This window comes from Carcharhinus amblyrhynchos, chromosome 21, assembly GCF_965287045.1.
Source record: "Carcharhinus amblyrhynchos chromosome 21, sCarAmb.v2.hapA, whole genome shotgun sequence".
Classification (NCBI taxonomy): Eukaryota; Metazoa; Chordata; class Chondrichthyes; order Carcharhiniformes; family Carcharhinidae; genus Carcharhinus; species Carcharhinus amblyrhynchos.
The window spans coordinates 2500329-2528122 of record NC_137344.1 but is presented as its reverse complement, the minus strand read 5'-3'; the positions used below and the strand labels follow the sequence as shown (position 1 = coordinate 2528122).

The 27794-nt window shown below is 45.3% G+C and overlaps 1 long non-coding RNA gene across 1 annotated transcript in view; it reads right to left on the bottom strand.

Annotated features, from left to right (window-relative positions):
• Nucleotides 1-27794, bottom strand: part of LOC145356291 (uncharacterized) — a 75207-nt gene that overhangs the window by 14042 nt on the left and 33371 nt on the right. Inside the window, exon 2 of the long non-coding RNA XR_013889112.1 lies at nucleotides 4255-4361. This is a non-coding gene — a long non-coding RNA (uncharacterized LOC145356291). The remainder of the gene's footprint in view (nucleotides 1-4254; nucleotides 4362-27794) is intronic.

The window sequence follows — 27794 nt, the reverse complement described above, 5'->3', positions numbered from 1 at the left end:
TTGCCACCTTCTGGGAACTATGGATTTGCACATCTAGATCCCACTGTATGCTAATATTTTTAAGGGCTCTATCATTCACCGTGTACTTTCCTTCTGCAGTAGACCTTCCAAATCGCTTCTCCTCACATTTGTCCGGGTTAAATTCCATCTGCCATCTTTTGGCCCAGGTCTCCAGCTGATTTATATCCTCCTATGATAATCTTCCTCACTATCCAATACCTTGTCCTTGAGTGGATCTACCCTTTCCTTAGCTACTCACTTCCTCCTTATATATACGTAAAAAGCCTTGGGATTCTCCTTAATCCTGCCTGCCAACGACATTTCAGGCCCCTTCGAGCCCCCCTAAGTCCGTGTTTAAGCTCTTTCCTGCTAAATTGTATTCCTCAAGAGCCTTATCTGTTTTCAATTTCCTGAAATTTATGTATGTTTCCTTCTGTTTTTTCACTAAGCTCACAATACGCAGGAATTTACTGCGATTATTAAATATTATTACCGTTTACAGCTCAAAATTAAACGTTTCTTATTTGCCCAGGAATGTGCTTTGGGTTTTCATTTTAATTATTTTGTTTTTAATTATTCTACTTTAAAGCTTTACTTCTTGTTATTTATCGATGTGTTTTAATTCTGGTGCCCTCAGTTAGTTGCTAACACATTGGCTGTGCAGTGGTTGGTGTGAGGGACAATCGATAACTGGTTTCCTGTCATTTCACTGTTACGTTTTTCAATCAGTTTCTTCAACAGTCGAAATGCTTCCAACTGCCGTCTGACAATGGCCATCTATTGTCTAGCAATCGCCGACTGCTGTCTGCCGTCTACTGCTCAGTCTGTTGTTTAACATAAGAACATAAGAACTAGGAGCAGGAGTCGGCCATCTGGCCCCTCGAGCCTGGTCCACCGTTCAATAAGATCATGGCTGATCTTTTCATGAACTCAGCTCCACTTACCCACCTGCTCACCATAACCCTTAATTCCTTTACTGTTCAAAAATTTATCTATCCTTGCCTTAAAAACATTCAATGAGGTAGCCTCGACTGCCTCACTGGGCAGGGAATTCCACAGATTCACAACCCTTTGTGTGAAGAAGTTCCTCCTCAACTCAGTTCTGAATCTGCTTCCCCTTATTTTGAGGCTTTGCCGTCTAGTTCTAGTTTCACCCGCCAGTGGAAACAACTTCCCTGCTTCTATCTTATTTATTCCCTTCATAACTTTATATGTTTCTATAAGATCTCCCCTCATTCTTCTGAATTCCAATGAGTATAGCCCCAGTTTACTCAGTCTCTCATGAGCCAAACCTCTCAACTCCGGAATCAACCTAGTGAATCTCCTCTGCACCCCCTCCAGTGCCAGTATATCCTTTCTCAAGTAAGGAGACCAAAACTGTACACAGTACTCCAGGTGTAGCCTCACCAGCACCTTATACAGCTGCAACATAACCTCGCTGTTTTTAAACTCCATCCCTTTGGCAATGAAGGACAAAATTCCATTTGTCTTCTTAATTACCTGCTCCACCTGCAAACCAACTCCTTGAGATTCCTGCACAAGGACACCCAGGTCCCTCTACACAGCAGCATGCTGCAATATTTTTACCATTTAAATAATAGTCCATTTTGCTGTTACTCCTACCAAAATGGATGACCTCACATTTACCAACATTGTACTCCATCTGCCAGACCCTCGCCCACTCACTTAGACTATCTTTATCCCTTTACAGACTTTCAGCATTCTCTGCACACTTTGCTCTTCCACCTATCTTAGTGTCATCTGCAAATTTTGACACACTAAACATCCCCAACTCCAAATCATCTATGTAAATTGCAAACAATTGCAATCCCAACATCGATCCCTGAGGCACCCCACTAGTCACTGATCGCCAACCAGAAAAAACATGCATTTACCCCCACTCTTTGCTTTCTGTTAGTTAACCAATCCTCTATCCACACTACTACATTACCTGTAACACTGTGCACCTTTATCTTTTGTAGCAGTCTTTGGTGCGGCACCTTTTCAAATGCCTTTTGGAAATCCAGATACACCACATCCACAGGTTCCCCATTGTCCACTGCATATGTAATGTTCTCAAAGAATTCCACCAAATTAGTCAAACATCACCTGCCCTTCATGAACCCATGCTGCGTCTTACCAATAGGACAATTTATGTCCAGATGTCTCGCTATTTCTCCTTTGATGATAGATTCAAGCATTTTCCCTACTACAGAAGTTAAGCTAACCGGCCTATAGTTAGTTACCTGCCTTTTGTCTACCTCCTGTTTTAAACAGTGGTGTCACATTTGCTGTTTTCTAATCTGCAGGAACCACCCCAGGTCCAGCGAATTTTGGTAAATTATCACTAATTCATTTACTATTTCTCCTGCCATCTCTTTCAGTACCCATCGAAGGAGCAGCATCACAGACAAGACTCTCTGCCCAGATGGAATATCTGCCCTCATTCATCCTGTATCTGCTGGAGATCATTTCCTACAAGACAGATTCATCTCTGCACGTCCAGCTCATTGTGTGAAGACAATACCACCAAAATAGTGAATTATCCAGCATCAGTTTTCAACCCACTGACCCCCATATTGGAATGCTTCTCTGGACTCTGGAACTCACATCAACCAATACTTCATTTCTCTGTGAACTCAGTCCTCTTAAATCTTCTTTTCTCTATCCTTCTCTTTACTGACTGACTGTGGGACAACACTCCTTTCACAGTTTGAATGTATGCAGAAAAAACAAATCCTTTTTCAGTTCATCCTCTCCTGAGTCTGCCGTTGGTTTATTAATAGAAAATTGGATCACAAAAAACAACTGATTGGGAAATGCCAAAAAGCAAACTAAATAAAAAACACCAATCTATTTACAGATGGGTTTGTGAGGGGAGAAATCACTGCTGGTTAAATTAACAATAAGCTTCAGGAGTGTGCACATTGAGAGAGTGTCTCACCCTGTCCCTAATCTTATAAAGTCCTAAAATCATAGAATGGTTACAGAAGGGGGCTGTTCAGCCCATCAATTCTGTGTCCACTCTCCACAAGATCAATCCAGCCTGTCCCACTGCCCCAACCTTTCCCTGCCCCCCGCACCCTGCAAATATTTTCCTTCAGCTGTTTATCCATTTCCCTTTTGAAAGTGAGGGTTTAATCTGCCTCCACCACACTCTCGGGCAGCGCATTCCAGATCCAAACCACTTGCTGCACAAAGACAGGACAGAATCTTGCCACAATGGTTAGCATTGCTGCCCCGCAGCGCCAGCCACCTGGGTTCGATCCCGGCCTCGGGTCACTGTCTGTGTGGAGTTTACATGTTCTCCCCATGTCTGCGTGGGTTTCCTCTGGGTGCTCTGGTTTCCCCCAAAAGGAAAAAGATATGCAGGTTAGATAAATTGGCCGTGCTAAATTGCCCCTCAGTGTACCCAAACAGGCACCGGAGTGTGGTGACTAGGAGATTTTCACAGTAACTTCACTACATTGTTAATGTAAGCTACTTGTGACTAATAAATGAACTTTAAGACATTTCTCCTCCCATTGTCATCAATTCTTTTGCCATCATATCCAGCTGATTTATTATTGTCGCATGTACTGGTATATAGTGAAAAGTATTGTTTCTTGTACACTACATTGACAAAGCATACTGTTCATAGAGAAGAAAAGGAGACAGTGCAGAATGTAGTGTTATGGTCATAGAGAAAGATCAGCTTAACGTGAGATAAGTCCATTCAAAAGTTTAACAGCAGCGGGAAGAAACTGCTCTTGAGTCGGTTGGTACGTGACCTCTGACTTTTATACCTTTCTCCCCCTGAAGGAAGAAGGTGGAAGAGAGATTGTCCGGGGAACATGGTGTTGTTAATTATGCTGGCTGCTTTTCCAAGGCAGCGGGAAGTATAGGAAGAAAGAATGCTTTCCATAGTGCATCTGTGAAGATTGGGGAGTTGTACCAGACATGTGGAATTTTCTTAGCCTCCTGAGAAAGTAGAGGTGTTGGTGGGCTTTCTTAACTGGTAAACTGAACCAAAATGAGTTAATCAGCACAGAGCAGACACTGAGACTGGGACCTCCTGCTTTGTGTGGATTCTCTGACTGCTTCCTACACGGGATCTATATTCCTCGACTGACTCCCTGAGGGTCAAACTCTGTCTTTTTCTGGGCTCTGTCTGTTCAAAGCCAAGCTCCTGATTTTAGTTGTTGACTTTCAGTCTGGCTCCTAATTAAACGCTGCAGTAACAGCGAGATCCACTGATGAAACTTGTGTACTTACACTGACAAAACCAGGTGAAATTGTGTAAACATTGTGCTGGGTCCCATGGGGCCAGAGCAGAACATCAAGTGCTGTGTGTTGTACTCAAGGCTGAGCCACAGGTGGATCTGTTTGTGAATAAGAAAATAATGTTATTGATTTGTCTCTAATTTCTTTCATTAACAAGACAGCGAAATTACATTCACTTCAGGAGAATGGAGCTAAACGTGACAGCAACCAGCTTGTGTCACATATTCCTATTCTGATCATTGAACCCATTTCTGCAGCGCTTCTCTCACCCTCAGTCTCACTGGAAATGGGATTAGATTAAAGCTGCAGATACCCCATAAATACCCTCCCTCCAACCTCCAGCCCCTCTCCACCCTGATACATTCCATACACACACACACTCATACAGATATAAACACACACACACACACACACACACACATATAAACACACACACACACACACACACACACACACACCCGAAATTAAAACGCTTACTTCAAACAGCCACCAGAAACATGTTTTTTTTCCTGGGAAATTTTAGTAGCCGGACTCTGGTGAGAGGCACTTCACAGAACATCTGACCATTCGCAACAGGTTCACCAGAATTAATAGATAAGTGTATTTACGACAGAGGTAGATAGATTCTTGATTTATAAGGGAATCATTAATATGGGGAAAAGGCAGGAGAATGGGGATGAGAAAAATACCAGCCATGATTGAATGGTGGAGCAGACTCGATGGGCTGAGTGGCCTCATTCTGCTCCTGCGTCTTATGGTCTTATTAATCAGGGACCACACAAATCATATCGAATAGCGACTGCTGTACAGACTGAACAGAGTCGGATGGAATCAGGGGAAAACAGAATTGACAAAACAGCTTCAGCTCTTAAAAATATGATTTAAAGCTGCAGTCTGTGTTTAGCTTTTATCTGACACCAGTGCAGCAGTGCCTGGGAATCACAGCCCAGTCTGATGTCTCTCTTTAATGTGAAACACTTTAATTTCTCTCCAGGCTGTTACTGAAGAAGCTGAAGCTGCTGAGAGTGACCGAGCTGGTGAACGGATATCACTGCTAGACTGGGAACGCGGCAGGTGGAGAGGGAACTGGCAAGAGGAAAACCAGGCTTGACCTCATCCTCACCAACCTGCCTGCTGCGGATACACCTGTCCACGGCAGTATCAATAGAAATGACCATTGCACAGTCCTCGTGGAGACAAAGTTCCATCTCCAGGTTGAGGACACCCTCCATCATGTTGTGTGGCACCATCACTGTGCTAAATGGCATAGACTTCATACAGATCTAGCAAATCAAGAGGCCATTAACAGCAGTATTCCAACACAATCAGCAACCTCATGGCCTGTCGTATCCCCCACTTAACCATTACCATCCAGGGGATCAACCCTAGTTCAATGGAGAGTGTAGGAGGGTGTGCCAGGAGCAGCACCAGGCAGATCTAAATATGGATCAGCTCTAAGCTCTGCAGTCTTGCCATATCCAGCCATATCCAGCCGTGAATGGTGATGGACAATTAAACAACTCACTGGAAGAGGAGCCTCCACAAATATTCCCACCCAGCACATCAGTGCGAAAGATAAGGCTGAACCATTCGCAACAATCTTCAACCAGAAGTGCTTGAGTGGATGATCCATCTCAGCCTTCTCCAGTGGTCCCCAGCATCTCAGATGTCAGTCTTCAGCCAATTCCATTCACCCCACGTGGTATCAAAACAGTTGAAGACACTGGATACTGCAAAGGTAATGGGCCCTGAGAACGTTCCGGCAATAGTACTGAAGATTTGTGCTCCAGAACTTGCCCCTCCCCTGGCCAAGCTCTTCCAGTACAAATACAACACTGGCATCTACCCAACAATGTGGAAAATTGCCCAGGTATGTTCTGTACAAAAGGCAGGACAAATCCCACCCAGCCAATTACCGCCCATTCAGTCAACTCTCGATCATCAGTAAAATGATGGAAAGTGATGTCAATAGTGACACCAAGTGACACAGAGACCAGAGTTTTACCGTCCCACCTGCCCTGGGGATCAGACTGGGCGAGCTGCAGAGCATGGAAAGGTCTGTTGACCTCGGGAAGGATTTTACAGTTTCGGGATGAGCAAGGCCGTAAAATCCTGCCCATATTCAGTAACAATCTGCACATTGATGTCTAGTTGGGGGTTCCACCAGGGCCCCCTAATCACTGTCCTAATCTAATCATGGATAAGGAACTATATTCCAGAGATGAAGTGAGAAAGACTGCCCTGATGGCAAGGCAGCTTTAAGCTGCATGTGGCAGCAATGAGCCCTGGCAAAACTGGAGTCAATGGGAATCAGAGGAAAAGCTCTCCACTGTCTGGAGAGTTGGAGTCATACCCGGCACAAAGGAAGGTGATTGTGATGGTTGAGATCAAACATCTCAGCTTCAGGATGTCTCTGGAGGAGTCCCTCAGGGCAGTGTCCTCGGCCCAACCATCTTCAGCTGCTTCATCAATGACCTTCCCTCCACCATAAGGTCAGAAGTGGGGATGATCGCCAATGGTTGCACAATGTTCAGCACCATTCACAACTCCTCAGATACTGAAGCAATCAATACCCACATGTGGCAAGACCTGGAGAATATTTAGGTTTGAGCTGAAAGGTGGCAAGTAATATTTGTGCCACACGAGTGTAAGAACCATCAGTGCCTGATACTTGATGGCATCACCATCTCTCAATCCCCCAATTTCAACATCCTGGGGTTACTGTTGACCAGAAACTGAATTGGATCAGATGCATAAATACTGTGGCTATCAGAGCAGCTCAGATTCTGCTGAGAGTAACTCAGCTCCCGACTTCCAGATCCTGTCCATTATCTACAAGACACAAGTCAGGAGTGTGATGGAATACACTCACTTGCCTGGATGGGTGCAGCTCCAACAACACTCAAGAAGCTCAACACCATCCTCAACAAAGCAATCCACTTGATTAGTAATCCATTCATCACCTTAAACATACACAGCCTTCACAAGCTGTGTACCATGGCGACAGTGTGTACCATCTACACAATGCAATGTGTACCATGGCGACAGTGTGTGCCATCTACACAATGCAATGTGTACCATGGCGACAGTGTGTGCCATCTACACAATGCAATGTGTACCATGGCGACAGTGTGTACCATCTACACAATGCAATGTGTACCATGGCGACAGTGTGTGCCATCTACACAATGCAATGTGTACCATAGCGACAGTGTGTGCCATCTACACAATGCAATGTGTACCATGGCGACAGTGTGTGCCATCTACACAATGCAATGTGTACCATAGCGACAGTGTGTGCCATCTACACAATGCAATGTGTACCATAGCGACAGTGTGTGCCATCTACACAATGCAATGTGTACCATGGCGACAGTGTGTACCATCTACACAATGCAATGTGTACCATGGCGACAGTGTGTGCCATCTACACAATGCAATGTGTACCATAGTGACAGTGTGTGCCATTTACACAATGCAATGTGTACCATGGCGACAGTGTGTGCCATCTACACAATGCAATGTGTACCATAGCGACAGTGTGTACCATCTACACAATGCAATGTGTACCATGGCGACAGTGTGTGCCATCTACACAATGCAATGTGTACCATAGCGACAGTGTGTGCCATCTACACAATGCAATGTGTACCATGGTGACAGTGTGTGCCATCTACACAATGCAATGTGTACCATGGCGACAGTGTGTACCATGTACCCGATGCAATGTGTACCATAGCGACAGTGTGTGCCATCTACACAATGCAATGTGTACCATGGTGACAGTGTGTGCCATCTACACAATGCAATGTGTACCATGGCGACAGTGTGTACCATCTACACAATGCAATGTGTACCATGGCGACAGTGTGTGCCATCTACACAATGCAATGTGTACCATGGCGACAGTGTGTACCATGTACCCGATGCAATGTGTACCATAGCGACAGTGTGTGCCATCTACACAATGCAATGTGTACCATAGCGACAGTGTGTGCCATCTACACAATGCAATGTGTACCATGGCGACAGTGTGTACCATCTACACAATGCAATGTGTACCATGGCGACAGTGTGTGCCATCTACACAATGCAATGTGTACCATAGCGACAGTGTGTGCCATCTACACAATGCAATGTGTACCATGGCGACAGTGTGTGCCATCTACACAATGCAATGTGTACCATGGCGACAGTGTGTGCCATCTACACAATGCAATGTGTACCATGGCGACAGTGTGTACCATGTACCCGATGCAATGTGTACCATAGCGACAGTGTGTGCCATCTACACAATGCAATGTGTACCATGGTGACAGTGTGTGCCATCTACACAATGCAATGTGTACCATAGCGACAGTGTGTGCCATCTACACAATGCAATGTGTACCATGGTGACAGTGTGTGCCATCTACACAATGCAATGTGTACCATGGTGACAGTGTGTGCCATCTACACAATGCAATGTGTACCATGGCAACAGTGTGTACCATGTACCCGATGCAATGTGTACCATGGCGACAGTGTGTACCATCTACACAATGCAATGCAGTAACTTTTCAACAGCACCTTCCAACCTGCAACCTCAACCATCTGGAAGGACAAGGGCAGCAGACACATCGGAACATCACCACCTGTCAGCTTCCCTCCAAATCACTCACCATCCTGACATGGAAATATATCACTGTTTCTTCACTGTCGCTGGGTCAAAATTGTGGAACTTTCTCCCTAACAGCACCATGGGTGTACCTACAGCCCACGAACTGCAGCGTTTTGAGAAGACAGCTCACCACCACCTTCTCAAAGGCAACACGGGATGGGCAATAAGTGTTGGCCTAGACGGTGACAGCCACACGCCATGAACTGAATAAAAAGTAACAGTTGACCGTTGTAAATGTGACCCAGGACAGTGCTCCGATGGATATTTCTCACGGGAGCTGTGTGTATTCCGATGGAGTGAGCTACACAATCCAGGCTGTGAGGCAGAAGGTTTGGACAGTAGTGTAACCCTTCCTCACCGTCCTGTGTTTCCAGATTCCCACAGCTGGGCAGGATAAATAACACTCATTCCATCCCATTCCGACCTCTCCCCCCCCCCCCCCCAATCAATAACACTGCTCTCAAAACACATTTCTTGCACAATCTCATCCTTGTTCAATGTATAATTTATACTCTGGCTATCAACTGATTTGTTCTGATGATTACTCTGCATTTAACAAGACAGAGTGCTCTAGGATGAGAGTAAGTCAATATCTGGAGTATGGTTACAGCCTCTGAATTGTAGATTACATTACTGCAGAAACAGATCTCGCTGTTCAGAATAATTCACCCGCTGATCTGAAGATCATTGAACAGATATCACATTGGCAAGCCCCAAACCTTTCCATTAATATTGTTCAGGGAAAGTTTATATTTCTCTAGCACCTTTTACAGTCACAGAACATCCCCTAGTGCTCCACAGCAAGTCAAATAAAATATGGTAGCCTAGGAAGGAAAAAACCAGAAGTGGACTTGGCAAGAGCAGCTCTGAACTAGGTACATTTCTTTGGAAATCCAGGGATCCTTTTGGAGAGGGAGGGTGGCTCTGTGAAATTACTCTTAAAACATTATCCACAGCCCCAGAAGTGAAACAGGATGAAGTCCAATTCTTACACATAGCAAGTGGTTCAGGTCCGGAATGAACTGCCTGAGAGTGTGGTGGAGGCAGTTTCAATCAAGGCTTTCGAAAGGGAATTAAACTCTTTTCTGAAAAGGAAGGGGGCGCAAGATTACAGGGAGAAGGCAGAGGAATGGCACACAACGAACTGCTCAGAAAGCTGGTGCAGACATGATGGGCTGAATGGACTCTGTCTGCACAGTAACAATTCAACTGTGTTCCCTTAGTCCAAGAGAGACGGCAGGGTGAGGCTTTGGGTTTCATCCCTACTGACCCGTGTATCCTGGTTCCGAGAAGGATGCATACAAGATGGGTAATTCCTCACTGACCACAGAATCCAGTCACCTGGGCAGAAGGTCGGGAGATGGCAGGACAGCCACCCTGTGTACAGACCGAGCTAACTCAGTAAGACAAAGTGTCAAAGGTGAGTGCGACTAAAGCATCAGGTGGTGACAGACGCAGGTCTCCTTCTGCACTGTGGCATTTTAAACAGGAACCTCAATCGCTGAGGCAGAGCTCCGCAGAATACCCCAGCGAGGGAATCTACAGCGGGGGATACAGGTCAATAACAGTGTGACCACGGATAGGGCTACAACCTCGGGGGAGGAAGGCGGTGAGGGGGAGGAAGGCGGTGAGGGGGGAGGAAGGCGGTGAGGGGGGAGGAAACCCCTGTATCTGTGGAAGATGGGAAGCAGTGAGGATGAGGAGGTTGCTACCCTGTAGAGCAGTTGGATGGTGTGGTCGGGTAGCCTGGGCTGACTGAGTGGGCAGGAGGAGGTCATTGCCAGGCAGGTCCTTATGCAGAATAGGTCCTTATGCACATCACAATATCGGCCAGTCCCTGAAGACATAGTACCATCTGAAGAAGCTTGTACATCGACTCCGCATGGCCCACCTCCCAAAAGGGAGAAGAAACCATCAGTGAGTTGGACTCAGTCACATTCCTCTCACTGAAACCCTCACCCTCATTGTATTGCAAACTAACCCAGTAATCATTCACAACCCCCTGGCCCTCAGGTGAGTACCAGTGAGTGTAATATTATTATCTGTGACCAAGCCATGCCTACAATGCAGAGAGTGACACAATATCAGACTCCCACCCTCTCCGTGTCAATATGATTGCACAGTGTAATGTACCTGCAGGTGAGGTAACTTACACACCAGGACCCAATAACTGCAGCAATACCTCTCCAACTACTCGGCCAGTTCCTGATCTGGGAGCACGTGTAACATTCCTGCTTTCCATTTGTCCCTGGTTCCCACACAAAGTGTATCCTGTACCACCTGGAATGCAAGTGCAGCCAAAGGAGCAGCTCAGCGGACAGTCAATATTACCTGGGCCCCTCACACTGCCATGGCAAGACCTGTGGATGAATGTCTTGTACCCAACACCCATACTTGAGATGTACCTGCTAGCTCGCGTCCATTCCTGGAGTCTAATCATTAAACCTCTCTTAAAGTCAGGTATGGATGGACAATAAAAGAGACAAGGAGAATCTCAGAGATTAAACCATTAAACTGGAGGATTTTGTGTTTGTGTTGAGAAGGAAGAAACTCGCCAAGGCTTCACAATCAACCGATGACTTTGACCCTGCCGAGGGTCTATCCAGATGAACCTCAGCAAGCTGCTCTCATTGTTACCAGTAAAAAGCAATGTTACACAGCTCACCTGTGTACAAACACACACTGAGTCTTGTACAAGTGTAAAGAAATGCTCAAATGTGCTACAGACAATGTGAAAAGCGTAATCATGGAGGATCCATTAATGGTCTCAGTATCGCACATTCCTATAAAGCATCCTTTGTGTGGCCACAGAGGAGGTGGGTACACTTCTCTGTGTAAATGGCAGCACGGAGTGTGATATCTGTTCACAGTGTGCAGGCTGACACTGGGAACCTCCTTCAGCCTGTGCCCTCTGCATCTGTGTGCAGACAGTGCTGGTCACTGGCACATGGTGCAGCAGGTCAGGGTTCTGGTGGACGGGTTCAGGAGGTGGAGAAAGACGATGTTGCTGAGGGACTCTTGGATTTCCACTCTCCTCAGTGACCTGCACAGCCCTGGGCTGGCCTTCAGGTGGATGGTGTGGATAAACAGGGGACCCAGCGCCTCAGAGATGAACAGACCCAGATGTGATGGAGGGAGGGAGGTTTTTACTCTTTCCTGGCTGAGTCCTGGTTCTGCGTGTGGTTGGTCAATCTGTCATGGCCAGGCACATTTAGTCGAGCTACTGTGTGGAGTTGATAAGAACATAAGAACATAAGAAATAGGAGCAGGAGTAGGCCATCTAGCCCTTGGAGCCTGCCCCGCCATTCAATAAGATCATGGCTGATCTGTCGTGGCTCAGTTCCACTTTCCCGCCCTCTCCCCATAACCCTTAATCCCCTCTTTTATCAAGAACCCATCAACCCGCTTCTTAAAAATATTTAGCGAGGCAGCCTCCACCACTTCAACGGGCAGAGAATTCCAGAGATTCACCACCCTTTGAGTGAAGAAGTTCCTCCTCAACTCCGTTCTAAACCGCCTCCCCTTTATCTTGAGGCTGTGCCCCCTAGTCCTACTGTCTTTTTTGAGCGGGAAGAGTCTCTCCACCTCTATCCTATCCATCCCATTCATCATCTTATACGTCTCAATGAGATCTCCCCTCATTCTTCTAAACTCTAACGAGTACAAGCCTAGTTTATTCAGCCTCTCCTCATAGCTCAACCCCCTCAACTCCGGTATCAGCCTAGTAAACCTCCTCTGCACTCCCTCCAGGGCCAAAATATCCTTGCGCAGGTGCGGCGCCCAAAACTGCACACAGTACTCCAGCTGCGGCCTCACCAATGCCCTATACAGCTGCAGCAAGACCTCCCTACTTTTATATTCAATCCCCCTCGCTATGAAGGCCAGCATCCCATTCGCCTTCCTGACCACCTGCTGCACCTGCAAGCTGGGTTTTTGCGACTCATGCACAAGGACCCCGAGGTCCCTCTGCACCGTCGCCTGCTGCAGTTTTTCGCCACGTAAGTAATAGTCCTTCCTACCATTCTTCCTACCAAAGTGGACCACCTCACACTTGCCAACATTAAATTCCATTTGCCATTTCCTGGCCCATTCACCCAGCCTATCTAGATCCTTCTGCAGACTCTCCACACCCTCCGCACAATTTGCCTTTCCCCCAATCTTGGTGTCATCAGCAAATTTCGACACCCTGCACTCGGTTCCCTCCTCCAGATCATCTATATAAATGGTAAATAGCTGAGGCCCCAGCACCGACCCCTGGGGCACCCCACTAGTCACCAACCGCCAATCCGAATAGCACCCATTGACCCCCACTCTCTGCCTCCTATTTGACAACCAATCCTCTATCCACGCTAACACCCTACCCCCAACTCCATGTCCCCTGACCTTCTGCAATAACCTCTTGTGAGGTACCTTGTCAAACGCCTTCTGAAAATCCAGAAAGACCACATCCACCGGCTCTCCTCTATCCACCGCCCTAGACACATCCTCATAGAACTCCAGTAAATTTGTCAGACACGACTTCCCTTTAATGAAACCGTGTTGCGTCTGCCCTATCAAGCAATTCCCTTCAAGATGCCTCGCAATTTCCTCCTTAATGACGGATGCCGGTGATGGGACCACCAATCACAGCCCAGGGCTCTGACCAGAACAGGCCAGATGTCCAAACATCTGCTGCTGATTTTCAAAGTTCCAAACGGTGATTCCTGAGCTTCACATTCCCGGACTTTGTGGCTGGAATTTTACCGCCCCGCCCACTATGGGAATCAGAGCAGGCGAGGGACGGATAATGGAAAGGTTTGTTTACCTTGGGTGGGATTTTCTGGTTTCGGAATGAGCTAGGTTGTAAAATTCTGCCTTGACTTATCAAGCTAGTTGTGTGTTCTAGATATGCAGTCAATTCCTGATAAGAATATATCAGTTTCACGTGGTAACAATACTTAAAATCCTCACTTTCCCCATTTCTAAACTTGACTTTCCCATGGGAGCACAACCCCAGCCCCCTGTCTTTGATAAAGCAACCTTCTCACCATGTTGCTCTGTTATGTATTCAGGATGTGGATTGGGTTCTTTGGGTTTTGTCCATGCTCCCAGAGTAAGCTGTTTAAGGCTGTAGCTTCTTAAGAGCAATAATCTTTATTTACAGCTACTGCCTACATATTGGACACTCTGAGGCTGGAATTTCTACTCCTTCCGGAGCGCTGTCTCTCAATCATGTGATCTGGTGTTGGAATGCTTCTGGTGTTAAAGCTTCACTCCACATACCCTCCCCACCCACACCAATTCTTTGTCCCCATCACAGTTACAGCTCCCCACAATTGAATTAATGGGGATACAGTCTAACTATCCTTCCAGACAATATTCTCAAACCATCGGACATCCTTTATCTCACTGCTTGTTTTGCTTTATTTGCTACAAGTTTTCTGCAGTAGCTGGTAATTGCTGAGTGATAAAGATAGTGATTACTTCAATCTCCCCGATGAAATGTAAACCTTCATGTTTCATTCTTTCTAATTTTACTTATGATACTGGGGTGAATTTTCCCATCCCGCCCACCATGGAAATCATAGCAAGCGAGGGACAGACCATGCAAAGGTCCATTGACATCCGGCGGGATTTTCCGGTTTCAGGGCGAGCCCGGCCGGAAACTCCCACCCAGTGTGTTTGCTGTTGTTTAATACTTCCCTTTTACATACTCAGTGATAGAGTCATATCTCATCAATCTCATTCTGAACCCCTGGATTCTGGGCAACATCTTTGAAATTACTTTCATGTTCAAGGGAGTGATTAGTGGCTCATGTTCAACTTGAGTTGAAACGTGGTCTCCTAACAGTCTGAAATTGTTTCACATGCCCACTAGCCTGAGAATATTTCTTTTTCTGTAGTAGACCAGCCTATGCTTGCCATGTCTCTGCACTTGAAATATAACTGCCCCAGACTTATAGATGATGTATCTGCTGCTACTGTAGTATCCCTGAGCTGTAATGCGGCAATATTTCAGAAGAGATTAAAAAGCTGTTTAACCTTTTTAAAAGAATTTTGCTGATGCACATCACTGCACCAGTGTTGACCCTGTTTCACTGACTGCTGCAGTAATTTGTTGATCTCTGCTAAACATGATTGGAACTTGCTTGTTTATTTAACCTTCCTGAGGAAATTCTGAAGCTCAGTTATGTTCCCGGATTATGGACATTTTCTGATTACTTCTGATTCTTTTACTTTGAGAATGTGCCTCTGCTCTAATATTTTCACCTCCTTTCAGAAGTTGTCAGTGTTTAGGAGTGACAGACAGTTTGAAATGGTCGATTTGTCCACTCTTGTGGAACACTGCTCAGCACACAGCGAGTACCATCAGAGCTGTCAACGTGTGGGGAATCTCGAGCTGGGGGAGGCACAATTTAAAAGTAGACAGTCCCCAACTGAAACAGAGAAAAAAATGTCACTTTCTGACAGTGCAGCACTCCCTCAGCACTGACCCTCTGACAGTGCGGCACTCCCTCAGCACTGACCCTCTGACAGTGCGGCACTCCCTCAGCACTGACCCTCTGACAGTGCGGCACTCCCTCAGCACTGACCCTCTGACAGTGCGGCACTCCCTCAGCACTGACCCTCTGACAGTGCAGCATTCCCTCAGCACTGACCCTCTGACAGTGCGGCACTCCCTCAGCACTGACCCTCTGACAGTGCAGCACTCCCTCAGCACTGACCCTGTGACAGTGCGGCACTCCCTCAGCACTGACCCTCTGACAGTGCGGCACTCCCTCAGCACTGACCCTCTGACAGTGCGGCGCTCCCTCGGCACTGACCCTCTGACAGTGCGGCGCTCCCTCGGCACTGACCCTCTGACAGTGCGGCACTCCCTCAGCACTGACCCTCTGACAGCGCGGCACTCCCTCGGCACTGACCCTCTGACAGTGCGGCGCTCCCTCGGCACTGACCCTCTGACAGCGCGGCACTCCCTCGGCACTGACCCTCTGACAGTGCGGCGCTCCCTCAGCACTGACCCTCTGACAGCGCGGCACTCCCTCGGCACTGACCCTCTGACAGTGCGGCGCTCCCTCGGCACTGACCCTCTGACAGTGCGGCACTCCCTCAGCACTGACCCTCTGACAGTGCGGCACTCCTTCGGCACCGACCCTTTGACAGTGCGGCACTCCCTCAGCATTGACCCTGTGACAGTGCGGCGCTCCCTCGGCACTGACCCTCTGACAGTGCGGCGCTCCCTCAGCACTGACCCTCTGACAGTGCGGCACCCCCTCAGCACTGACCCTCTGACAGTGCGGCACTCCCTCGGCACTGACCCTCTGACAGTGCAGCACTCCCTCAGTTTGAATTCCTTACCCCAAAAAGTAAGGTGAGGCACAGTGTTAGTGTTATCACCAGGGACTCGGGTTTGATTCCCGGCTTGGGTCACTGTCTGGGTGGAGTTTGCACATTCTCCCTGTGTCTGCATGGGTTTCTTCTGGGTGCTCCGGTTTCCTCCCACAGATGTGCGGGTGAGGTGGATTGCCCATGCTAAATTCTCCCTCAGTGTACAGACGTGGAGTGTGGCAGCTCGGGGATTTTCACAGTAACTTCATTATAATGTGAACGTAAGCCTAGTTGTGACGCTAATAAATAAATTTTAAACAGTAGAAGATAGGTCATTAAGTATGTTCAAGGCTGAAATAGGCAGCGTTTTGAAGAACAGAGATTGAAGGATTATGGAAACTGACAAGAGAGTGGGTTAGAAACACAAGTTCTGTTCTGATCTTATAGAACGTTAGAGCGTGCTCGAGGGCTGTACTCTGCTCCTGGCCCTTATGTCCTGGTGTAAATCTTTATTCTTTTCAGAAAAGCATTCCTATAACCAAGTTTCAACATTCAATTATCTGGAAGTTAAAATAATTATTTTCCTTGTGTTTCAATGAATATTTTTGTCAGAAAATCATCTCCAGCATTTTATTGTTTTAAATTATAAAAATGAGGCAAATTAAATGAACCTCATCATTAAAAATGAATTATAAATCGATCTCCACCATGAAACCTGTTCCATTATGGATTCTTTTATTTAATCAGAAAGAAGGATGTGCTGTGATGCAAAGTATATTTCATGCAAAGGTTAGATAGGAAATTTATAAACCATTTGGAGGTTGTAAATCTGCAATTAATATTTCCAGTTAGGGTGAATTATATCTTTGATGTTACTGGAACAATACCACATTAAACTTCAAAACTACAACTTCAGTGTGAATTGTCTGGTTTGTGATGGGGATCAGAAAGTGCAATATCAGAGGCAGAATGTTATATGTGAGAGCAGCACAGCTCAGCTCTGTACACCTGAGCCACAGAACAGGCGATAGAGAATCAGGACACACATGACAAACAGCACCTCCACAGCAGAAAATCCACACAGTGTTTTATAAGATGCAAGAAAAGCTAAATTATATCTCATGACAAATTTATGAAGTATTTTATATAAACACTCCCAGGACAGGTACAGCACGGGGTTAGATACTGAGTAAAGCTCCCTCTACACTGTCCCCATCAAACACTCCCAGGACAGGTACAGCACGGGGTTAGATACTGAGTAAAGCTCCCTCTACACTGTCCCCCATCAAACACTCCCAGGACAGGTACAGCACGGGGTTAGATACTGAGTAAAGCTCCCTCTACACTGTCCCCCATCAAACAATCCCATAGCTTGAACTGTGATTAGAAAACTTTACACAGAGCAGTAATAAAACAGCAGGCTGTTGGTTTGAGGAACCTGCGATTCTCACTCTTTGACCCACACTTGTTGTGAGGGACACGAGCAGTGCTCCAAATTGCAGAGGATTTGGCTCTCTGGCCTGGTCACATGGGTGCAGGACCTCAAACTTTCTTTGTTTTGGAAAGAAGTTCTCTCTGATCTTTGAAACCTCTGATATTTAGATAAGTCATGAATTAACAAAAAAAGTCTTTTAACTATTTTCCCTGCTTTCCCTGTGGCTGTGGTTTTTAAGTGTGAAGTTTTGTCAGTGAGATGTCCGTTGTCTGCATGAGTTTTAATGAATTATTTTTTAAAGCATTTGGTAAAAATTCTGTTCACAGTCTTCCTGGAAAATAATCTTCTGGTGTCCTTGTAGGGGACAGCTAACCAACTAAAGCGACCAAAGGACGCACGGACTCTCAATTTGCAAAGTGTTTTTGTCGGGAAGGTGGTGGTTGTGTATCATGGTCTTTCAGATGATCAGATTGTAAACCTGAAGCACTGCGGCTTTAACAAACTTGTCCCTGAAGAACGTCAGTTAAAGTTTTGGACTTTAAAGAAAAGATTTTCTGAGATATTTGTAGAATTTGCTGGGGAAATTAAATGAGGCATTGACGATTTCGAGCCCTGAAGTTGGAACAACATTTTAAGAGGGTGAGGGAGTTAATGAAACTGGAAGAATTCCAAAATAGCTATGCGGTCACACCTGAAAAACCACATGGTTTCTGATTCTAAATGTTTTATTGCAAAGGGAGAAGTTCCCCCGAACTCCCCCAACAATAAGCAAATTGTTTTTTGAGGGATACTGGGGCAGGACAGTCCTTACTGGTGGCTGATGATCTAATTTGTGTTCCAGACAGTTAGATGAAGGATGGATATTTAAAGGAGATATTCATGGAAATATGAACCTGTTCTTTATTATTGTTATTATTCCCCGTTTCTGCGTGGGTTTCCTCCGAATGCTCCAGTTTCCTCCCACAGTCTGAAAGACGTGCTGGTTAGATGCATTGACCTGAACAAGCGCTGGATGTGGTGACTGGGGGAAATTTCACAGTAACTTCATTGCAGTGTTAATGTAAACCTTACTTGTGACTAATAAACAAACTTTATTTTTACTTTAAAAATCATTGCCAGGTCAATTTACGATGTGACTTAGGAAATGGAATTGTTTTAATGGGAATTGTTCCTAGTTTAGCTGTGGCAGGGCTAGTATTTTTATTGGGTAATGATGTGGGTCACAGAGGCAGCACTGTGGTGATGACCGGTGGCACTTGATCGTGCTGACCTTAACAAACTCCAAATAATTACTGCGGCCAACCACAAGAGACTTTGTGCTGGTAACGAGCAATTGAAGCAAAAAGTGACCAGTGTTGAGAACCAACTCTCCCACACAAACGGAGCTGGAAAACAAGGACTGGTGAGGAGGCAAGAATGTTAGTCACACAAAGAAAGCACTTGAATGAGGACTTGAAATGTCCAAATGATAAACTCCCCGAAGCAAATCCAAATTAGATCTCCAGTTGAAACTTGATGAACATCGAGTATCAGAAGTGTTGGTGAAGTATCACCTTGAGGAGGAAAAGGAATCGCTGGTGACTCCGAACATTTTGTTGAATAAATCATTAAAAAAAACCAAGACTAATGAACTGTTAGAACTTTGTCATGAAAAGATCAATGAGCTTAGAGATAGAATTAAGCCCACAGCCAATGCAAAGGACAACAATCGGGCTGTGGACTCAAACGAAACAGGCTTTGTGTGTTAAAGACTGAAACTAAGAGGAAGATCAAACACAAGCATTGAGTTATCATAATTCTGTGATGTTTAAATCCTGCTAATCCTACTTGTTACATGTATTAACTTTTGTTATGGTAAACCTTTGCAAACTATATAATACATTTGTGTAATTATGAAACAAAATGTAGTGTATCTATAACCAATTTGTTATAAGTTATTGTTAAGAATTGGGGAAAATTATGATTAAAAAAACAAAGTCAAACCAGGGAGTTGATTAGAGGCAGACAGCTGGAGAAATGGTGAGATACAAATTAGCCTATCAGTGGGAAAAATCTGTAACTACAGAAATAACAATGTGGTTACACTTCAAAGTGGAGAGATAAGGAAACTGACACGTACCCATCAAAAGCCGACTTGAGAGGAGATAAAACTAAAGGGGAAGAAATGGTAAAACCCCTAACCACGAAAAAAAACAGGAAGAAGAGGGAAAGAGACAGCAAAACATCAAAGCAAGTTGCAGCTGTAATTTCCTTAGAGAATCCATCATTCTCTGCCTTCACTGAATGAGAGGACTATTTCCCTGACATGGCCACCTTAACCTGGCTGCAATAATTATTTACCAGATTTAGCCCATAGAGTCACTTAATATCGGATGTTGTTTGGGAAAAGGGGTGTCTCAGAGCTCAGATAAACGGAGGAATTTTGGGGACCAAGCAAAAGCTTCATGTAAAATTGTGTGTGAATAGCCAGCAGTATCCTGACTGAGTATTGGAGCCTTTCCTGCTGTGTGTTTCTGTTTTTCTTTTAAGTTCATGAATATTCTTTATTCATTGGTTCACGTAACAAATGCACTATTTCCTCACTGGGTTGTACGTTGCTCCTCACATAATACCAAAACAACACCTACGTTACAAACTGGTGTTCCGAGTTACCCTTCTGGTTCTGGGATACCCTCACATTTAACATCAGCATGGATTGTAACTTGATGATGTTAAGTTCTTCCTGCAATGAAACTGAAAAGTCATCATAAAGAAACATTCAGTGTAGCAAAGCTTCCTTTGTTCCAAGGGAAAAGGTGTCAGGAAATCCATTGATCTTTATGCCCTGGGTAATAAATTTGTCGTCTGTGGAGATTATAAATTCCAAGGTGGGGGATTTTTGAATACTTGTTACATTTGCTCTGGCCAATTCACAAGGGTGGGATCCTCTGGGGGTGTTTTGAAGGTCATCAGATTGTTTCAGTGTACAGTCCTTCTGGAGGCAGTTTGCCAGCATTCAAATTTCATTGAGACCAGAGAGATAAAGCAAGTCCCAGGTAAGTTCTGTTAACAAAAGATGTGCAGCGAGCAGATGTTAAGTCAAAGTGGCATTCGAGGCAAACATTCCCCTCTGGAGCAGTGGTGTTCTGCTTGGCCCAGGCAAACATCTGAAAGTATGACTGTGAGCTTGTGTTTGGATGCAGTGCAGAATCCGGGGTGAAGGAATCTCAGGAAGCAAGATTGAAACCTTGTGAGATGGGCCACTGGTAAAGCTTTCTGACTGGAAGCAATTTTTGAAGAGAATTTCAAGGTGTGATCTTCACACGTGAAGCTGGGAATCCCTCAGGAGACAGAGTCTCGATGAAATTGTTTGACTTGGTATTTACTGACACCTGGATGGATTCTTGTGAAATCCATGGACTCTGTCTTGGTTTCATCTGTCATTTATTCTTTAGTGTGGTGAATTCAACCACAGTCTGTCTGCTAATTCACAAGTACTTCATATTTATCCTGATTATTAGAGTATAAAATACATATTGTAAATTGTTATATTTGAACTTGCATGCTTAAGTTTATTTTTGTTTGTTCAAAGCCTGTGGAACCTTTATTCCAAAAACAGCTGTCTCAAATTTCAATTTTAACTAAAATATTTTTAGTGTTTAACCAGATCTCCCCCACATTGAGCAGCACAATGATACGGGGTGGCACGGTGACACAGGGGTTAGCACTGTTGCCTCAGTTCCAGTTCCCAGATTGGGTCACTGTCTGTGTGGAGTCTGCATGTTCTCCCCATGTCTGCGTGGATTTCCTCCAGGTGCTCTGATTTCCTTCCACAGTCTGGAAGACATGCTAGTTAGAGTGCATTGGCCATGCTAAATTCTCCCTTAGTGTACCCGAACAGGTGCCGGAATGTGGTGACTAGGGGATTTTGACAGTAACTTCATTGCAGTGTTAATGTAAGCCTACTTGTGACACTAATAAATAAACAATAAAAACTTTAAACATCCCAGGATCTCACCAAGCATCGTTATACAATATTGTGTGGCTCTAAAAGTGGCCACTGTTTATTCACTACCTGTGGTCAGTAGTCAGTACATTGGATAACATTGAGTCAGAGTCAGCGCTTGCTTCTTTACATAGAATTTACAGAAACAGGCCATTAGCCCAACTCGATCCGTGCCAGTGTTGGTGTTTCACTCCAGCTCTGAGCACCCGTCTCCGTTACACTATTAATATATCCTTCTGTTCCTGTCTTCTGGTTTTCATCCATCTTCCCTTTAAATGTTTCGATACTATTCACCACAAGCACTCCCCATGGGAGTGAGTCCCACATTCTCCCCACTCCCCGTGGGAGTGAGTCCCACATTCTCCCCGCTCCCCGTGGGAGCGAGTCCCACATTCTCCCCACTCCCCGTGGGAGCGAGTCCCACATTCTCCCCGCTCCCCGCGGGAGCGAGTCCCACATTCTCCCCACTCCCCGCGGGAGCGAGTCCCACATTCTCCCCACTCCCCGCGGGAGCGAGTCCCACATTCTCCCCACTCCCCGCGGGAGCGAGTCCCACATTCTCCCCACTCTCCGTGGGAGCGAGTCCCACATTCTCCCCACTCCCTGTGGGAGCGAGTCCCACATTCTCCCCCACTCCCTGTGGGTAACACAGGTTCTCCTGAATTCCTGATTGGAATTGTGAGGAGAGTGAAGGGTTATGGGACCAGGCAGGAAAATACGGCTAATGCCAAGGTCAGATCAGCCAGGATAGTATTGAATGTAGCAGAGCAGGTTTAAGGGGCCGAATGGCCTTTTCTTGTCCCTATTTATCATTTTATATTCATGCTCCCTTGTCTGGTCTTCCCCACAATTGGAAACATCTCTGCATCAAGTCTATTGAACCTGTTCATAATTTTAAAGGCCTCTATCATTAATCTGCTTTCATTCCGAAGATGTGTGAGTTAGGTTGATCGGCCGTGTTTAATTGCCCTTAGTGCCAGGGGATTGGGGGGGGGAGGTGGGGGGGGGGGGGCTAGCTGGGTAAATACATGGGGTTATGAGGTTAGACTGTGGGTGGGATTGCAGACTCGATGGGCCAAATGGCCTCCTTCTACACTGTAGGGATTCTATGATTCAGGGTAAGGAGCCCCTCAGCCTGTCCACTCTTCCCTGGACAATAACCTCTCCTTCTCTGACCTCCAGCCAACCAACGCAGGGGAGAAACAAAACCCTATCGGACTGAACCTGACTCAGGAATCAGCAAGTTTAACAGCACGCTGGAGCTGGTAAAGAAAGCTGTGAAACTATAGGAGGGATGGAAACCCGAAACTGTGGATCCATCTGTTAAATAACACAACCTGGAACTGCAGTCAAAACACAATTCAAAGCGATAATACAGTCACCAGTGACACATTAATTCTCTCACTGAAACGTTATTAAATGGTGATTAATTGTTAATGATTCTAAGTTAATTAAAAGCCGTGTTTTAATAAGGATTAGCCTCATTCTTAATGCTGTTCCCAACCTACACCAATCAGTGGGAAGGTTAATGGTTTCTCTACACAGCGTTCCCCGCGGATTCCTGTGTTTAAGAAGCTGCAGCATTTTTGGCTCCAATGCTGTGGATTTTTCAGAAGCTGGCGGTGGACTGGGAATGTCACAGGACGAGTAATCTGGAGGCCAGACTAAAGCGCTGAGGATTTGGGTTCCAATCCCACAATGGCAGCTGGTGGAATTTCAATTCAGTTGATGGAATAAATCTGGAATCTGAAAACTGGTTCATGAAACTATCAGCAATTGTTGGAAAAATCCATTTGGTTCACTCAGGCTCTCCGCCATCTTTATTTCAGACCCACTGCAATGTGATTGGCTCTTAGTGCCTTCTGCAATGTCCCAGCATGCCCCTCAGTTTAAGGGCAATGAGGAACGTTGACCTCGACGCCCACATTCCAGAAATAAAGAAAGAAAAAGCAGTTTCGGTTAACGTTCTACGTTTGGTGAATTCACACTTGTTAACATCGCGGAATCTTCAACCAATCCTCCCAATGAAAACCTTTTTACCACCTTCTCCCGATGCCCTCCAATCCTACTCTCACCTTCTCCGTGTCCCTCAATCCCACCTTGTCCCCACATTCCTCAGTCCCACACACACGGAAACACTTGCAGACACACTAATGCATACACACATACACACACACACACACACACATGCACACACATGCTCGCACACTAATACACACACTCACATGCATACACAAACTTACACTGACATACACACTCCCACGCACACGCTTAAACTCACACACATTCAAACACACACACACACACACACACACACACTCACACACACACACGCATTGGGAATACATGGATTACAACAATAACAGTTAATGCAGTAAATTCTGAAAGCGAGATTGTGATGTAAATAATTGATTCTGAATTCTGAATGCTGTGTGCACTGCCTCGCTGCTAGAAACGTGGCTGCAACTCTCGAGAGCAACTCAAGGTGCTGAGGATGCAGAGAGAACAAGGGGAATTCAGGAGAAAGCCAGTCAGAGAATTGAAGAAAAAAGATGAAACTTGCATTGATATAGCACCATTCACATCCTCGGGTGTCTGGACTGAGGAGGGAGAATGAGGCAGGAACCCCTCCCTGCTATCAGAATTTATTCCACACCATATACCACACAGTCTCTTTATACAAACGTTGCTTTGGAATGTTTTGCTGTCTCGCTGCTTAAATTAGGAGTATAAGTCATTGTCACTTTGTCCTTGTCTAAGTGAATATTCTGCACTCAGTAGCCTTGCCCCCCAGACAAGAAAATAGAAGCAGGAGAAGGCCATTCAGCCCCTCAAACCTGTTATCCATTAAGATCATTGCTGATCTTCTACATTAACTGCACCTTTCCACGCGATCCCCAGATCCCTCCTCCACTGGGATACCAGATTCCAAGACTGTCGAGATTTGAACTTTCACCTTTTGGCAAAGGGCGAGGTCACACACAAAGCAATCTACACCTATTGATGAGGAATAAGTCCTCGCGAGATTCCTCTCCATTAACCAAGTAACTTCTCCTGAGCTCAGTCACATTCCTCTGGCTGTTGTCATTGGCTAGTGCAGGGGGGAGGGAGGAAGCTGCTGTCCTATCGTTTGGCAGTGATTGGTTGGATGGGGCCAATGCATGTTTGAAATTGGAGGCTCAATTGTTTAAGACAACCAATCATCAGCAAGGATGCTGAAGTACCCAAAATCCTCCCCACTCTCTGCACCCCCCCTGTGCCCTCTCTGTACCCTCCAAATCTCACTTTGTTGCCCTCCTGTACCCCTCTGTTGTGAAGATGGAGATTACAAAGATCAGGGCACAACACGGCCATGGAGGGACTTGAAGACAATGATGAGAATTTTAAAATGAAGACGATGTTTGAACCATGAACAAAAGCAAACCAGTAAGCACAGGGGTGATGGGGGACAGGACTTGATGAGAATTAAGACAGCAGCGTTCTGGATGACCTGAGGTTTACAGAAGGTAGAAGCAGGTGCCAGGGTGATGGTGGAATGGTCGGGTCCAGAGCTAACAAATCATTCCTTCATCTACCCATCTTGGGTCTAAACTGGATGACCTCTCACTGACCTGCATTGAAATCATCTGTCCATTTTCCCCAGCTCGGTGTCTCTTTGAGATTCTTCCCTCCTGTTTATTCTGGTTGTTTAAGCCAACAACCTCCATGAGATTTGAGTTAAGGGAATTGAAGCTCAGAAGCATCCAACTGTGGGTGTCCTGGATCAGGGAAGATGTCCTCTTTGGAGAAGATGCAAGGCAGATTGACTAGAACAGGGACGGGGACAACAGAGTTCAGTCAATGTAGAGAGACTGTAAAAACTGAGATTGTTCTCCTTAGAGCAGAGATGGTTAAGAAGAGACTTAATAGAAGCATTAAAAATCATGAGGGATTTTTGATAAAGTAAATATTGATTCCAACTACAGAAAGATTGGTAACCAAAGGATTCAGATTGAAGAAGACAAACAGGATGATCGGAAACTGTTTAACAAATAAAAAGGGAGATTTGCATTTGTAAAGTTGTTTTCACAGCCACTGGATGTCTCAAAACCAGTAAAGTGTTTCTCATAGTGTAGTTACTGTCATAATATTGAAGTTACGCAGTGAGTTGTTGTGATCTGTATTGAGAACCCAGCTGAAGTTAAAATATTCCAAATCCCAAAGGGGAAACTTGGAATGTTGGTTCCTAACTGTAAATCTTGCAATTTGGTATAATGTGAGGAAAGATGCAAAGACCAGTGAGGAAAGTCACAGTCCTGTTGTAATAATTATATAAAATAAATATTTATTAAGTGGTAAAACACAGAAGAAAAGCAACTTATAAAACATTACAATACTGACTACACACAATACCATTAAATTAATGCACTTCCCAACCCCTGTAATTTCTTAAATTCAGAGCTAAACCTCCCCAAACAACATCCCATGAGTTTTAAAATTATAAGCAAAATCCAACAATAGTTACAACACTCGGCACCAGCATCTCTTTTTGGGATTGCTTTGGGTTTAGAATAGAAACAAACCATTGGTTGTTCATCTAGAATTCCTCAGGTAATGGTTTGTTTGGAGTGAACACAGCTTCTGGTTGTGTGAGATTGTGAACTTGGACCAGTTCTGCTCAACTCACAATAGGAGATAAACTCTGCCACTAATATACTGACCTTTGTTTTAGTCTTTTCTTATCTGAACTACTTGTTTTAGATATCCCACTTAATGACATTTCTTGCATAAGCTCACCCTGTTTAAATGTAAGTGTGAAATTCACCTCGTTGAAATGTTACAAACTGTGCTTTAACTCCTGAAATTCTATGCCCTATTGTTATTCACTTCCCTTAGGTAAATATTTGTTTCCAGTGTTGCTAGGCTAATCCACAAATCAAAGACCTCAATGACTCTGTCTTCCTAACCAATTCCTAATGGATATATTTCCATATTATCTCTGTTTCTCCCTAGATGGGGGGAGCGGGGGTGGCGGTAGAAGCAGATTCAATGGGAACTTTCAAAATTGGAGCAACATTTCAAGGGGGAACAAGTTCAATCGTATGGGAAAAAGACAGGGACAGTGGAACCAATGGGGTCACTGAGATAGATGGCAGAGTAAAGTGTGCAGAGGACGCTGAAAGTCTGTAAAGAGATATAGATGGTCTAAATGAGTGGGCGAGGGTCTGGCAGCTGGAGTACAATGTTAGTAAATGTGAAGTCATCCATTTTGGTAGAAATAACAGCAAAATGGACAATTATTTAAATAGTAAAAAATTTCAGCATGCTGCTGTGCAGAGGGACCTGGGTGTCCTTGTGCAGGAATCTCAAGGAGTTGGTTTGCAGGTGCAGCAGGTAATTAAGAAGATAAATGGAATTTTGTCCTTCATTGCTAGAGGGATGGAGTTTAAAAACAGCGAGGTTATGTTGCAGCTGTATAAGGTGCTGGTGAAGCCACACCTGGAGTACTGTGTACAGTTTTGGTCTCCTTACTTGAGAAAGGATATACTGGCACTGGAGGGGGTGCAGAGGAGATTCACTAGGTTGATTCTGGAGTTGAGAGGGTTGCATTATGAGGAGAGACTGAGTAGACTGGGGCTATACTCATTGGAGTTCAGAAGAATGAGGGGAGATCTTATAGAAACATATAAGATTATGAAGGGAATAGATAAGATAGAAGCAGGGAAGTTGTTTCCACTGGCGGGTGAAACTAGAACAAGGGGAATGGCCTCAAAATAAGGGGGAGCAGATTCAGGACTGAGTTGAGGAGGAATTTCTTCACACAAAGGGTTGTGAATCTGTGGAATTCCCTGCCCAGTGAAGCAGCTGAGGCTCCCTCATTGAATGTTTTTAAGGCAAAGATAGATTTTTGAACAGTAAAGGAATTAAGGGTTATGGTGAGCGGGTGGGTAAGTGGAGCTGAGTCCACAAAAAGATCAGCCGTGATCTTATTGAATGGGGGAGCTGCTCGAGGGGCCAGATGGCCTCCTCCTGCTCCTAGTTCTTATGTTCTGATGTTCACTCTTTTAAAGAACGAGCCCAGGCAAAATGGGCCAAATGGGCTCTTTTTCTGCCATTTGATTCTCAGGATGGTTCCAAGGCCTCTTGTCCTGTGAAGGAAAACT